This window comes from Protopterus annectens, chromosome 2.part2 (genome assembly GCF_019279795.1).
Source record: "Protopterus annectens isolate FY-2018-M chromosome 2.part2, PAN1.0, whole genome shotgun sequence".
Taxonomy (NCBI): Eukaryota; Metazoa; Chordata; order Ceratodontiformes; family Protopteridae; genus Protopterus; species Protopterus annectens.
The window spans coordinates 294,274,944-294,290,413 of record NC_056730.1 but is presented as its reverse complement, the minus strand read 5'-3'; the positions used below and the strand labels follow the sequence as shown (position 1 = coordinate 294,290,413).

The window sequence follows — 15,470 nt, the reverse complement described above, 5'->3', positions numbered from 1 at the left end:
ATGGGTAAATCTGAATTTCCCTTTGTCTGCAAAAGGCAAAGGCTGGAGCCAGACATTTTGTGAAAACCCTGGGAGCAATAGATAAGCCAAAGGGAAGCACAGAGAACTGAAAGTGCTGAGATCCTGCTATAAAACAGAGATTTTCTGCATGACTCCCTGACAGGAATATGGAGGTAGGCCTCCTTTAGGTCTAGGGTGGCTAGACAAGCATCCTTGGAGAGCATGGGTAGCAGCTGCTGTAGGGTGAGCAGTTTGAATTTTGGGATCTCCAGGAAGGTGTTTAGAATGCATAGCTAGAGGATGGGTGCCAGGTGCCCTCTTTCCTGAGTACCAGAAAGTCTTGAGTAGAAACCTTGGCCATATTATTCTGCAGGAACGTACTCTACTGCCCTCATGGAGAGCAGGGAAAGGACTTGCTTTGCCCCTCTGCCCACTGGTTTGGAGGTAGATATGCGAACCTTTTTGGAGTTGGAAGGGTGTGAAAAGAAAATTTGCATCCCTGGGACACTATGTTGAGAACCCAGCGGTCGGTGGCAATGGTGGCCCAGGTGTTTGCATGAAAGGAGAGTTTTCCTCCTAGGGGTAAGTGGAGGTGGGCAGAGGGATGAGGTGGTGGGGGAGGAGAGTCACTGTGAGTTCTTACCATAAGGGGGTGGCTTAGAACTCCCTGGTTTTGAAGTGGAAGTAGTCCACTGCTTAGATCTCTGCATTCCCTATGGCTGTCTGTGGGGTCTGGTTCCCCGGGGTCTGGGCTGAACTGATCTGGTGGGAGCAGGAAAGGACCAGTGCTTTGAGGGATAATGCCTGCTGAACCTGGGTGGCTGGACTTGTAAGAAATCCTTAACTGTCTGCATATATTTTGCTTTTTCTTCCATCTTTTTTAAGACCTCTTGTGCCTTACTGCCAAATAAGTTGTCTTTGTGCAAGGGGGCATCCAACAATTTAGATTTAACATGGTCTGGCAGGGGGCTGTTCCTTAAGCCATGCACGCCTTCTAAGGACAGAACCGGGTGACTGCTGCCCTGCAAGGAGCTTCTAGGGCATCAAAACCACAGTGCAAGGTGTGTTTAGTTATGTGACTTGCAGAATGCATTAACTCTTGTAACTCCTTAGATTCTGCACAAGCAGGAAAGGAAGACGTTTTTTGTTTGAGGAGTTCCAGGGTATGCTGCTGAAATTTTAGCATCTGGAACTGACAATTTAGTGCTCTGATAGCAAGAGTAGCTGAGGTGTATACTTTTTTACATCATCTGTCTAGTACCCAGGAATCCCTATCTGAGGGGGTGGGATTCTTAGCAGAGGTTGCTTTAATTCCTTTAGGCCCTTGAGAAATTACCTCAGGGTCAGCAGTAGGATTTTTAAAAAGAAATTTGTGCGAGTCAGGGACTCTGTAATACCGGTCTGGTTTTCTGGGTGCAGGAGGGAGGGTGTCAGGAGTCAAGCTGGATTCCAGGAAAATATCCTCCACAACATCCAGCACTGGGGGGATGGCCAGGGGTCTGTGCTGTGGAAAATCTAAGAATCCCCTGAGTCTCTTCTTAGACTGAGGGTAGTCCTGACTTTCCCATTGGAAATGTTCCCTTAAGGTGTGAAGGGTTTCCCCAAAGGAGGAATCCTCTGGGGGGGAGGGTGAAGGAATGGAATCCTCTGCATCAGAATCCTCATAAGCAGAGAGGGGTTGCATGTATTTATACTTAGATGCGTCAGAGTTATCGGACTCCAGTTCAGACAAAACTACAGGGGACAGATCTTTTTCTCTTGGAAGAGGTAGCTTGGTTTCCAACGATTGGCATGATAAGGTCTTCCACCATTTTACGTATTTGAGACTAAGGCAAGGAAGCAGGTGCCTAAGATTGGGTCGTAGGGCTCTTGGGTGTGATTCGTAATCTGGGCCTAAGAAACTCTGTAGCTTTTGAAAGAATGGTAGTCGTGAAACAAGTCATCAGTTTGTGTCAAGAATCGGTAGTTCGAAGGACTTCCTCGGAAGCTGGTACCTGCTAAGTGGCTCCGGATCCATCCAAGGTAGAGACAACCGCAGGATCCTTAGTTGAATAAGAGTTTTGCAGCATACCGGACTCCAAAAGGGTCTCGGTAGCAGCCTGCAAATCCACAGAAGCAGGCATCAGGGGCTGTGAAAGCACCTCATTGAGGACCGGAGAACTGACGACTACCTTAACGGGACCATCGTCGGTAGGTTTGGACGTGTGCAGTCTGTCTCTATCTTTATCTTTCGGAAGATCTGCTGTCGGATGGCTTACCAAAGCCATATCGGAATTAGAGGACGTTAACTGAAAATATCTAGCTACAATAAGGGCCCGATGACGTATAGTTCTGGCATTGAACAAAGAACAGAAGCGACAGCAGGGGACGTCATGGTCTGGGCCAAAGCAAGTGATGCAGTAAGAATGAAAGTCTCGGTGTGGTATTTGCTTTCCAAAGGCGAGACAATTGTTAACTTTTTCTGACATCGGTTAGTGCAAGAAAAAAGGATCCCCAACGGGGTACTTAGCTATAGAAGACTTCAGCTTCAATTCAGAAGATGAAACTCAAGTAGTGGCCAACCAGCAATCGTGCGAACTGCTTCGGGCTCCGCATCAAGAGACTGACGTAATGCCGTCGGCTGCTTTACTACTGACGACCTGACGTCAGTCCTGAAGCGACAGCAACCGACGCAGAAATACTAAGCCTCTGCTATTTGGGATGACCGAGGGCTACCCTGGCAAGGATAACTCAAATGTGATAACTGCAACAGTGAAATACAAAGAACATCTTGGGTTGGGGTAGGGGGCTGTAGTGGGAGCCCCGGGTTCAATTTCACTTGTGGGATAGTACAGTTTTGTACCTACCATAAATGTAGATGTCCGATAGGAATGCATCTGCAGTCCTTACAAATGGGTTGTCCTGTCGTCAGGCAGCCCTTCGGTCGGCCGGATTCCAAAGTCTGGGTCTGGCTTCGGCTGGTGTCGCACTTCACCCGTCATCGCTGCAGTTTTTCGGGTATAAAGGCATCAGCCGACGCCATTTTCCTCAGAGTTTCTTGCCCCAGATGCCAGGTGCCCTCTTGGATGGCTAAATTTGGATAAATGCCAATGTTTCCAAATGGTAGAGAGCAAACACATAAAATAAGCATGTATGTACATATATACAAACAAATACACCATAATAGATCCCCCCCCCCCAAGCTAGCTGAAGGATGGCAAATACCCTAGGAGTACCACAGAGGGGAAGGTGGATGGGTAATCCTGACTGCAGATGCATTCCTATCGGACATCTACATTTATGGTAGGTACAAAACTGTACTATGTCCTTCAAGGATGCATCTGCAGTCCTTACAAATGGGTAGAATACCATAGCTAAACTAGGGGAGGAGGAAAAAAGTAGAGATTATGGTGTAGTTAGGATCCCTTGCAAAACAGCAGTGGCAAAACCTGCTCGGGATCTAGAGTATAAAGGTAAATTGTAATGCTTGGCAAATGTATGCACGGAGGTCCAAGTAGCAGCCTCTATAATGTCCTTGGTAGCCACTCCTCGTAAGAAAGCTGTGGTAGTGGCTGTAGCCCTTGTGGAGTGAGGCCTGATGTTCTCTGGAGTTTTCTTTCCATGGTAAGAGTAACAAAATCTAATGCAATTTCCTATCCATTTGGAGATTGTCTGTTTTGAAATTGGTTTTCCTTCCTTTCCTGTTGCATATGCTACCAGAAGCTGGTCAGTTTTTCTATTGGACTTGGTCCTGTCCAGGTAGTAGCGTAATTGTCTATGTACATCCAAGGTATGCAAGAGTCTTTCTCCCCTGTTCTGAGGGTTGGGGAAGAATGTAGGTAGGTGGATAGCCTGATTTAAAGACACTCTGGATACCACCTTAGGCATAAATGTAGGATTTGTTCTCATGGACACTATCTTGATGGAAGATCAGGAAGGGTTGCACTGCCATTAATGCCTGTAGTTCAGAGACCCTTCTTGCTGAAGTTATTGCCAGCAGGAAAGCAGTCTTCCAGGATAAGTATTGTAATTCTGCTGTTGCTGCTGGTTCGAAAGGGGGAAGTGTCAATTTTTCTAGCACAAAGTTCAAGTCCCATGCTGGCAATGGTGGTTTCCTGGGAGGTTTTACATTTTTAATTCCTCTCAGAAACTGTCTGAGGAGAGGATGAGAGAAGACAGGAGGATCCAAGCTGTATTCTGCTGAAATAGCTGATGCATGTATCTTGATGGAAAAATAGGACAGGCCTGTATGGAAGAGCTCTGCCAAGTACTCCAGGATGTTGGCTCTGTTTACCAGTGTCACATCTTTTCCCTTTGCAGTACTCCAAATGAGATATCTTTTCCATTTTGCTGCATAATTCTTTCTTTTTGAAGGTCTACGAGCCTCCAGGATTATGTCTTTAACCTTTTGGGATAAATTTGGGTTAATTGCTCTTATGTAATGTTCCAGGCAGTTAGCTGCAGAGTTTTCAGGTTTGGATGCAGGATGTTGTAGTTGTTCTGTGTTAACAGTAATGGGGATCAGGGGTAGTGTCCATATTTGTTCCCGAGACATGCTCCTCAGCAATGGGTACCAATGTTGTCTTGGCCAGTCTGGAGCTATCAGAATGATCCTTGGACGTTCCTCTTTGATCTTCAAAAGCACCTTGTGCATCAAAGGAAGTGGTGGGAATGCGTATGCTGTCAGGTTTTTCCAACTGAAAGTTAGGGAGTCCACCTTCCAAGCGAGTGGGTGGTACATCCTTGTGCAGAATTTCTTTAGCTGGTGATAGAGTGGGGATGCAAATAAGTCTATTTGTGGTAATCCCCATTTTCTTGTGATGGCTTTGAAGATGTCCGGATGCAGCATCCATTCGTGGGCATCTGTGGTAGTTCTGCTTAATATGTCTGCTAGAATGTTTTCTTTTCCGGTACAAAAATTGCTTGTAACTGAATGTTGTAGCTCAGAGCCACATCCCATAGGTCCAGTGCCAGCCGGCATAGAGGATATGAATGTGTGCCTCCCTGTTTGTTGATGTACCACATAACTGTGGTGTTGTCTGTCCTTATCATCAACTGATCTTCTTGGAGAAATGGTCTGAATGACTGGATTGCCAATTTTACTGCCAGCATTTCCTTTAGATTTATGTGCAGGCGGAGCTGGTCTTGAGTCCATAAGCCTTGTATGCACTTGCCCAGCATGTGTGCCCCCCAACCGAGGTCTGAGGCATCTGTCGTGATGGTTTGGCTTGGTTGACTGTTGCAGAAGGGCAATCCTGTGTTTGATTGACAGGCCTGAGCCCACCATAGGAACTCTTGCTTTAGGCATGGGATTATAGGAATTTTGGTTTCTAGGCTGTGCTTGTGTTGGGACCACAAATTCTTTAGGTGCCACTGTAGCTTTCTCATGTGCAGTCTGGCATGAGGGACTAGAATTATGCAGGATGCCATGAAGCCTAGGGCTTGTAGTACTTTTCTTGCAGTTAGATGGTTCTGCTTTGTTAATGCCAAGAAGTAGAGAGGTAGTTGCTCTTTCTTTTCTGCAGTTAGGAATGTCATTTGTTTTGATGTGCCCAGCTCTGCACCCAGAAAGGTTATTCTTTGGGATGGGATCAGCCTTGACTTTTTTATATTGACTGTATATCCCAGGGCTTGCAGCAGGTAAATGACTCTCTGTAAGTCTTCTGTCAGCTTGTTTTTGTTGTCCGCTTGTATCAGGCAGTCGTCCAGGTAGGGATAAATTTGGATCCCCTGAAGTCTGCAATGAGCAATTACTGATGCAAGGCATTTCGTGAACACTCTGGGCGCAGTAGATAAGCCAAAGGGCAATGCTGAGAATTGATAATGCTCTGATCCTGCAAGAAATCTGAGGTATCTTCTGCAAATTGGTCGTATGGGGACGTGCAGGTATGCCTCCTTGAGATCTAGAGTTACCAGCCAAGACTCCTTGCCCAGCATTGGAAGAAGCTGCTGTAGGGTCAGCATTTTGAATTTTGGAACAATAAGGAATGTGTTTAAAGCCGATAGGTCTAGAATAGGCCTCCATTTGTTCTCTTTTCTTGTTACCAGGAAGAGCCTGGAGTAAAATCCCTTTCCTTGCTCCATAGATGGTACCTTTTCCACAGCTCTCATTCTTAATAGTTGAGATATTTGCTTTAGAGCTTCTGCCCTTTGAGTAGGTGGTAGGTTTGGCATTCCTCTCTTTCCTGGTAGAGTATGGAAATGGAACCTGTAACCGTGGTCTATAGTTTGCAAAATCCATTTTTCCCTTGTGATGCAATGCCAGTTCCTTGAAAATAAGGTTAGCTTTCCGCCTAAGGGTGCTTCTAGTTGTTCCCTGGTAGGCGGTGCCACAGCCAAGTCACTGTGATTGTGTTGTTGTAGTGGTGGTGGCTGCGTCTGTGCCTCGCTGGTTGTTACCTTGCCACTGGCGTCCCCTGTAGGCACCCCTGGATTGGTTTCTGCCTCTAGAACGCCTATTCCTGCCTCTCTGTGTCTTAGTGGAGTCCGGAAAGGACCAATTTTTGGAGGGCCAGTTCCTGCTAAACCTTGGAGGTTGAACCTGTAAGAAATCTTTCACTGTTTGTACAGATTTCGCCTTCTCTTCCATCTTTTTTAGTACCTGCTGTGCAGGAGAACCAAATAAATTGACCTTGTCCATGGGTGCATCCAAAAGCTTTGATTTGACATGGTCTGGTAATGCCTGTTCTTTCAACCATGCATGTCTCCTGATAACTGTGCCAGTCATGGCTGATCAAAGGAAGCCTCCAGTGCATCATAGCCACATTTTAAAGAATGGTTACTAACCTGCTGTATGTTATGTACCATTTCCTGAACATATTTTTTATCTAAAGATTCTTCAGAGGACAGCGTCTTAGTTAACTGGTCAAGCATAAACTCTTGATATTGAATCATATGAAATTGGCAGTTCAAAGCCCTAGCTGACAAAGTAGCAGAGGTGTAAACTTTTTTACCCCATCTCTCTAAGGACCTGGATTCCCTTTCAGAGGGGAGGGGGTTTTTAGTAGAAGTAGCTGCTACAGCTTTAGGGCCCTGGGAGATGGTCTCTGGATCTGCAAAAGGAGCCTTGTATAAATGGTGATGAGTGTCCGGGACCCTGTAGAACCTATCGGGCTTAACAGGAGCCGGAGGTAATGAATCAGGAGCAGTGCAAGCATCATTAAATGCATCATCTACAACAGAAAGAACTGGAAGTATGGCTAAAGGCCTATGTTGTGGCAAATGTAGAAAGGTTCTAAGCCTTTTTCTGGAGTCTGAGAAATCTTGGCCCTGCCACTGAAATTGTTCCCTCATAGCATGCAAGGTTTCCCCAAAGGAAAATTCCTCAGGTGGAGAGGCTGAAGGAATGGACTCTTCAGCATCAGAGTCTTCGTAAGGGGAATAAGGAGCCTCAGGAGGGTCTGTATGTTCTGAGTCATCAGAGGAATCATCAGTGGATACTGGCTCAGGGGGCTCTGCTCTAGGCCTCTTTTCTGGAGGTGGGAGAGAGGTCCTGTCTGGATGAGGCTGGGATCCAAGAATCAAAGAAATGAGATCCTCAGCCAAAGAAAGCATATGGGAGCTGGTGCTGGGCCTGTGTGAGGGGGGTTTGGCAGGCACCATTTTTGAAGCTTTGGCTGCTTTAGCCCTAGCAAAGGCCTTGATAAACATGGCTGCAGGAGGCCTAGCAGCTCCACGTGCAGGGGTTGAAATATCCAGAGGAATAGAGTCTGATAATTCCTGAGAAACCGCAACAGAAGGTTGGATTTCAGAAGCCGATTCTACCAGGTTAGAGGAGGCATCGGTAGAAGGCATGGTTTCGGCTGAAGAAAGAACCGCTTGCTCGGTTTCGGCCGAAACCGAGACACTAGCGGTTTGCTTAATCGCGGTTTCGGCCGAAACCGCGGACCGCGAGTGTCGGTCCTTTTCTTTGCATTTTTTGGTAATTTGCGTTGTCGGAGGATCCGACGGCATAATATAGGCAAAATCAGAGCCGAAAATCTGTTCAGCAAACTCCGACCGACGTCTAAGCGCCCGTCGGTTAAAAGAAGCACAGGCTAGACAAGCTGCTATGTCGTGGTCTGGGCCTAAACAATGTATGCAGTAGGAGTGGAAATCTTTATGAGGTATTTGTTTCCCACAAGATAAACAGTTATTCACTTTCTCTGACATCGGCTGAGGCAAGAAAGAGTCCCCAACGGGTACTTAGCTTTTAGAAGTCTTGGTAGTATTCGGTAGTAGTAATCTCTGGATCTGACCGACCGGCACTTGCGAACAGCTTCTGCTTCGGCGCCACGGCAAGAAAGACTGAGGAAAATGGCGTCGGCTGATGCCTTTATACCCGAAAAACTGCAGCGATGACGTCGGGTGAAGTGCGACACCAGCCGAAGCCAGACCCAGACTTTGGAATCCGGCCGACCGAAGGGCTGCCTGACGACAAGACAACCCATTTGTAAGGACTGCAGATGCATCCTTGAAGGACATCCACCAGTTGGATTTCTGTTTTCAGACAAAGAAGGAGGGAGATGGCCTGCTCTAGGGGATGTAGGTGCTGGGACCATGTGATCTTCAGGAACCACTGTAGCTTGTGCATGTGCATTCTTGTCAGAGGTAGCATGGGGATGGTTGCTGCCATCAAACCCAGGAGGCGAAGAAAAGTACAGTTATGTACACTTACCATAAATGTAGATGTTCGAGTGTATTCACTTTTGCAGTCATTACATTTGGGAGTTATCTGCTTGCAGTAGCCCTCAGTCGGCCTGATTAACAAAGTCTTGGTTCCTGCGTCGGTTGCTGTCCCTTCTTCCAAGACGTCAGGGGCATAAAACATGCAGCCAATGCCATTACATCAGTTTTTCCTGCATCAGATGTCAGGTGCCCCCCTAACGGGAAGCAATTAAATCTACAATACAAGGATATACCTCCAACAAAAAAGCAAATACACCAAAAAGCTTTTTGAGCATAGTAAGTGAGAGTAGAGGTATAGCCAAAAGAAGAAGGGGGCTGGATGGAGGGTAACCAGGACTGCAACAATGAATACACTCAAACATCTACATTTATGCTAAGTTTACACAACTGTACTATGTTCTTCGTTTTTCACTGTTGCAGTCATTACATTTGGGTAGAGTCACAAAGCTAAGTTTGGGAGGAGGAATTTAAATAGAATTAAAACCAGCTATCAGACCCTGCAAGACTGCAGTGGCAAAACCAGCTCTAGATTTAGAGAAAATTGGCAAATGACAATACTTGGTGAAAGTATGTACAGAACATCAGGTAGCAAGCTTCTAGGATGTCCCTTGTAGGGACGCCCCTGAGAAAGGCTGTAGAGGTAGATGCAGCCCTGGTTGAATGGAGTCTGATGCCCTGTGGGATAGGTTTTCCATGGTGCTTACAGCAGAAATGAACGCAGTGGCCTATCCATTTTGAAATGGTTTGCTTTGAAATAGCCTTCCCCTCTGTCCCTGCAGCAAATGCCACCAGCAGTTGTTCAAATTTCCTTTGAGATTTAGTCCTGTCCAAATAGGATCCAAGTTGTCTCTGCACATCTAAAGAGTGCAGTATCAATTCCCCTTTGTTCTGTGGGTTAGGAAAGAAGGTAGGGAAATGAATGGACTGATTAAGAGCCACACTGGATATCACCTTGGGCATGAAGGAGGGATTGGTTCTGAGGGGCACCCTGTCCGAATGAAAAATGATGAAAGGCTCCACTGCCATAAGGGCCTGTAACTCAGATACTCTTCTTACAGAAGTGATTGCTAAAAGGAAAGCTGTTTTCCGGAAAGTAATTTTAAATCTGCAGTAGCAGCTGGCTCGAAAGGAGGAAGAGTGAGTTTCTCCAAGACAAAGTTAAGGTCCCAGGCTGGAGTTGGAGCTCTCCTCGGTGGCCTTAAATTGTTGGCCCCTCTGAGGAACTGCTTGAGCAGTGGGTGAGAGAAGAGGGGAGGCTCTGTACTATAATAAGCTGAAATGGCTGAGGCATTAATTTTGATGGAGAAAAAGGACAAGCCCTTATGAATCATCACAGTCAAATATTGTAGAATCTGAGGTGAAGTGGGCACTGCTGCGCTCATTTATTTATTTTTTATTTTTATTTAACATTTGTTGACCGGGAATGTCCGACTAGGTTCCACAGAGCCTGTTTTCAGCGGAGGCCCGGGGAGAAATGCTCCAGATGCATGTCTTTTGTCTCATCCCTTGAGATTGGTTCCAGGTACAAAATCTTTTCCATTATGCAGCATAAGATTTTCTAGTACTAGGCCTCCTAGCCTCTAAAATGATATCCATCACTGATTTACTGAGGGGTGGTAAAGGAGAGATAAGGCAATCAGCCAGGCTGCTAGGTTCAGGGTTTGCAGCTGAGGGTGCAGAATCTGGTTCCCCTGCTGAGACAACAGGGAAGTAGTCTGAGGCTGGTGCCATGGGGCCAAGAGGGACACTGCGCAGGAGGGGGTACCAGTGTTGGCGTGGCCAGTCTGGTTCAATTAAAACAGTCCTTGGCTTGTCCTGTTTGATCTTTAGTAGTACCTTGGAGAGCAGAGGCAGAGGAGGAAAGGCATAAACTGATCGGTTTTTCCAACTGAAGGATAGAGCATCCACTTTCCAAGCTAGTTTGTGGGGAATCCTTGTGCAAAATTTGTCCAACTGATGGTTCGGGGGGAGGCAAATAAGTCTGAATCTGGGCTCCCCCCATTTGCTTGTCAACATGTTGAAAATCCTTGGTTCCAGTTTCCACTTATGTAGGTCCATGAGGCTTCTGCTTAGTCCATCTGCCAGTGTACTTAGTTTTCCTGGCAGGAACTGAGCTTGTAGATTTACATGGTAGCTCAAGGCTGTGTTCCACAATGCCATGGCTAGTCTGCAGAGGGGGTAAGTGTGTGTACCCCCTGCTTGTTTATGTACCACATGACAGTGGTGTTGTCAGTCTTCACCATTAGTTGTCCTGGAAGAATGTTGTCCTTGAAGGCTGTCAGAGTATTCGGTACACCTAACATTTCCTTTTGATTTATGTGTAGGTGCATTTGACTTGGGTTCCACTTGCCCTGAATGCACTTCCCTGCTAGGTGAGCCCCCCCCATGCATAGTCTGATGTATCTGTTGTTAAGGTCTAGGCAGCAGGGGGTAGTGTGAATGGTAGTCCCTTGTTTTGGTGGCAGGCGTCTGACCACCAAAGGAACTCTAGGCATAGGGAAGGTATGATACGAATCATAGCGTCTAGATCCTGTGAATGTTGAGACAATAGGCTTTTGAGATACCATTGCAGTTTCCTCATATGCAGCCTTCCATATGTAATTAGAAGAATGCAGGAGGCCATGAACCCCAAGACTTGCAGTACTTGCCTTCCAGGTAAAGTACAGTTGTGTACCTACCATAAATGTAAATGTTCGACTGTATTCACTGTTGCAGTCATTACACTTGGGTTATCCTGCTGGCAGGCTACCCGCAGTCGGCCTGAATTCCAAAGTCCTGGTCCGGCGTCGGTTGCTGTCACCTCTTCCCCGACGTCAGTGCACCATGGATGTACAAGATGCAGCCGACGCCATTTTCTTCAGTTTTTCTTGCCCCAGATGTCAGGTGCCCCCAAGAAAATAGGCAATACATAATGCTTATAAAAACATACAGTAAAATAAAAACAATACCTTCACCTACAAGTAAATACACCACATAGGTTGTATAGGATAGAGAAGTATAGATAAGTCCCAGCAAAGAAAGGGGGATGGAGGGTGGGTAACCTGGACTGCAACAGTGAATACACTCGAACATCTACATTTATGGTAGGTACACAAAGTACAGTTTTGTACCTACCATAAATGTAGATGTTCGAAGATCCACATTGCTGCAGTCCTTACATATGGGTAGTCCGCTGTCCTCGGTCGCCCGAATTAGGCTGACGTCGGTCAAGGCGCTTAAAACTGACATCAGGACGTCAGGGTACAAAAGCGCATGACGACGTCATATCCTCAGTCTTTTCTTGCCCCAGATATCAGAAGGCCCTACAAAGAAAGGGCAAAGCCAAAAAACAGCAAAAAACAAACAACCACCCCTGCACTAACCATATTTACAATATGTACAACCTAAACCACACATCCACCTCTAACTACAGAGGGGAAGGAGGGAGCAGCAATGTGGATCTTCGAACATCTACATTTATGGTAGGTACAAAACTGTACTATGTTCTTCATCTCACATTGCTGCAGTCCTTACATATTGGTAGAATCCCAAAGCAGAGGTAAGGGAGGATGGCAAAACTATAAAGCATTAGGAGGTGCCAAAATGCCCTGTAAAATTGCAGTGGCAAATCCAGCCCTAGATTTAGAGTAAAGTGGAAGGTGGTAATGCTTAGAGAAAGTATGCACTGAACTCCAAGTAGCTGCCTCCAAAATATCCTTAGTAGCCACCCCCCTTAAAAAAGCTGTAGAAGTGGCAGTAGCCCTAGAGGAATGAGGCCTAATCCCAGATGGAACCTCCTTAACATGATGGGAATAACAGAGAGCAATACAAAAACCAATCCACTTAGAAATAGTTTGTTTTGAAACAGGTTTGCCCTGAGAACACAAAGCAAATGAAACAAACAACTGCTGAGACTGCCTGAACCCTTTAGTTCTATTCAAATAATATCGCAACTGTCTGTGTATATCCAAAGTGTGCAAAATCTTCTCCCCTTTATTTTGGGGGTTTGCGTAAAAAGTAGGCAAATGAATAGTTTGGTTTAAAGCCACACTAGAAACCACTTTAGGCATAAAGGAAGGGTTAGTACGCAAAGACACCCTATCCTTGTGGAAAATTAAGAAAGGCTCAACCGCCATAAGGGCCTGTAATTCAGAAACCCTTCGATGTAATAGCCAACAAAAATGCAGTCTTCCATGATAAATATTTCAACTTGGCAGTCGCTGCAGGCTCAAAAGGTTGTAGAGTGAGTTTCTCCAACACAAAATTGAGATCCCAAGCAGGAGTAGGAGCTCTACGTGGGGGTCTTATATTCTTTGCCCCTCTAAGGAATTGCTTAAACAAAGGATGAGAAAATAATGGTGGGTCACAGTCATAGTGAGCAGAAATTGCTGCAGCATGAACCTTTATAGAGGAGAAGGACAAACCTTTGTCCAATAACTCAGTAAGGTATTGAAGAGCAACACTTAAGTTAGGTTTAGAAACATCAAAGTCCTTTGCTGTAAAATCTCCTCCATTTATCTGCGTAAACTTTCCTTGTACTAGGCCTTCTGGCCTCCAAAATAACATTCAAAACTTGTTGTGGAAGCTGAGACCCTCCAGGGTTTAAAACAGAATATGCCAGGCTGTTAGATGTAGAGAGTGAAGTTTGACATTGAGTAAATGACTGTTCTCCTGAGACAGCAGGTGTGGAATCGAAGGCAAAGGCCATGGAGGCTCCTGCACAGACTTCTCAGTAATGGGTACCAGTGCTGTCGAGGCCAATCCGGAGCTATTAAAATCATGGTTGGCTTGTCCTGTCTGACCTTCAGGAGTACCTTTGGGAGGAGAGGCAGTGGTGGAAAGGCATACACGTGAAGACTGCTCCAATTGAATGAGAGCATCCACTTTCCAAGCTGTGGGATGAAACCATTTAAACTTTGGCAGCTGGTAATTCAGTGGAGAAGCAACAGATCTATGTCTGGAGTTCCCCATAACACTGTCAATTTTAAAATACATGAGGATCCAATTTCCACGGGATCCATAATTTGTCTGCTCAACACATCTGCTAAGGAGTTCTGTGCTCCTGGCAGAAACCTTGCCTGAAGATTTAGCTGCAAACTGAGAGCAGTCTCCCACAAAATCATTGCTTGTCTGCATAGAGGATATGAATGTGTCCCCTTGCTTGTTGATGTACCACATGACAGTTGTGTTGTCTGTTTGAATCAACACCTGCCCTGGAAGAAGTAAATCCTTGAAAGCTATCAATGCAAATTGGACTGCTAACATCTCCTTCAAGTTGATATGTAAATGTTGAAGTCTGGCAGGCCACTTGTTTTGTACCCATTTTCCATTTAGATGAGCTCCCAAGCTTTGTCTGAGCCATCTGTCGTCAGAATCTGACCGTCCTCTGGTCGGGTCACAGAGAGTCCCTTGTTTAGGTGACATTCCTGAGCCCACCACAAAAATTCCTTTTGAATGCAAAGTATTATCTGAATGACAGTGTCCATATCTTGGCAGTGTAAGGCCCATACATTTTGAGATACCATTGTAGCTTCCTCATATGCAGTTTGGCATTGGGAAGTACCAGAATACAAGATGCCATGAACCCCAAGGCTTGAAGGACTGTCCTTGCAGTCAGCCTGGACTGACGAGACAATTGATGGAAATAGAGAGAAAGATTCTTTTGTTTGTCCGGGGTCAAAAGGCCATCTGGGATGCTGTATTCAGTCTCACACCCAGAAAGCACATGTCCTGAGAGGGTACTAGACTGGACTTTATTTCGTTCACAGAATACCCTAGGCATCTTAACACTGCCATCACATACTGTAAATGATGAAGAAGTTCGTCCTTTCCTTGAGCCAGAATCAGGCAATCGTCCAAATAAGGATAGATTTGTATTCCTCTTAGCCTGAAGAAAGCTACCACTGGAGCCAGAACCGAACACTCTGTAGATAAGCCAAAGGGCAATGCAGAGAACTGATAATGAAAAGTCCCAGCCCGAAAACGGAGATACTTACTGCAACTGGGCCCGATAGGAACATGAAGGTAAGCCTCCTTGAGATCCAGAGTCACCATCCAGTGATCTTTGCCCAGCAGAGGTAAAAGCTGCTGTAACGTCAACATTTTGAACTTGGGAATGTCCAGATATGTGTTGAGGATAGATAAGTCCAAAATGGGTCTCCACATGTCCCCTTTCTTTGGTACTAGAAACAGGCGAGAATAAAATCCTAGGCCCACTTCTGGCAGAGGGACCGGTTGTATAGCTCCTATTTGAAGTAGAAGAGAAATTTGGTTGTGAGCCTCTAGTCTCAACTGAGGAGGAACGCATGAGATGCGATTGAAAGGAGGCAAGGTAAGGAAATAAAACATGTAACCTCGGTGTATGATATCCAATACCCATTTGTCCTGGGTAATTAAATCCAATTTTCCTTGAAAAGTGCCAACCTTCCTCCCAAAGGTGCTGCCAGGCAAGAGGGATCTGGCAGCTGAAAAGTAGGTCATTGGGCCTGTTTACGAAAGGACTGGCCCCTACCCTCACCAAGATTGTGCAGGTGAACTCCCAGTTCTAGGTCTGAAGGAACTCTGTGCTCTGCCCCTACCACGCCTAGATCTACCCCTAGACTGAGAATCATAAGAAGGATACGCCCACCCCTTAGCCGCCAATTCCTGCTAAACTTTGGAGGCTGCACTTGCAAAAAATCCTTAACAGTCTGCATAGACTTAGCCTTGTCCTCCATTTTCTTCAAGACAGATTCCACAGGTGGACCAAACAACACTTCAGACTGCAAAGGAGCATCCAAAATCCTTGTTTTAACATGGTCAGAAAAATTCTGATCCTTCAGCCAGGCAAGAACTGAACCAGTGGC

The 15,470-nt window shown here is 45.9% G+C and overlaps 1 protein-coding gene across 1 annotated transcript in view; it reads right to left on the bottom strand.

The window, feature by feature from the left end:
* Positions 1-15,470, bottom strand: part of CHD1 (chromodomain helicase DNA binding protein 1) — a gene marked incomplete in the record, with an annotated part of 4,694,407 nt that overhangs the window by 2,584,811 nt on the left and 2,094,126 nt on the right.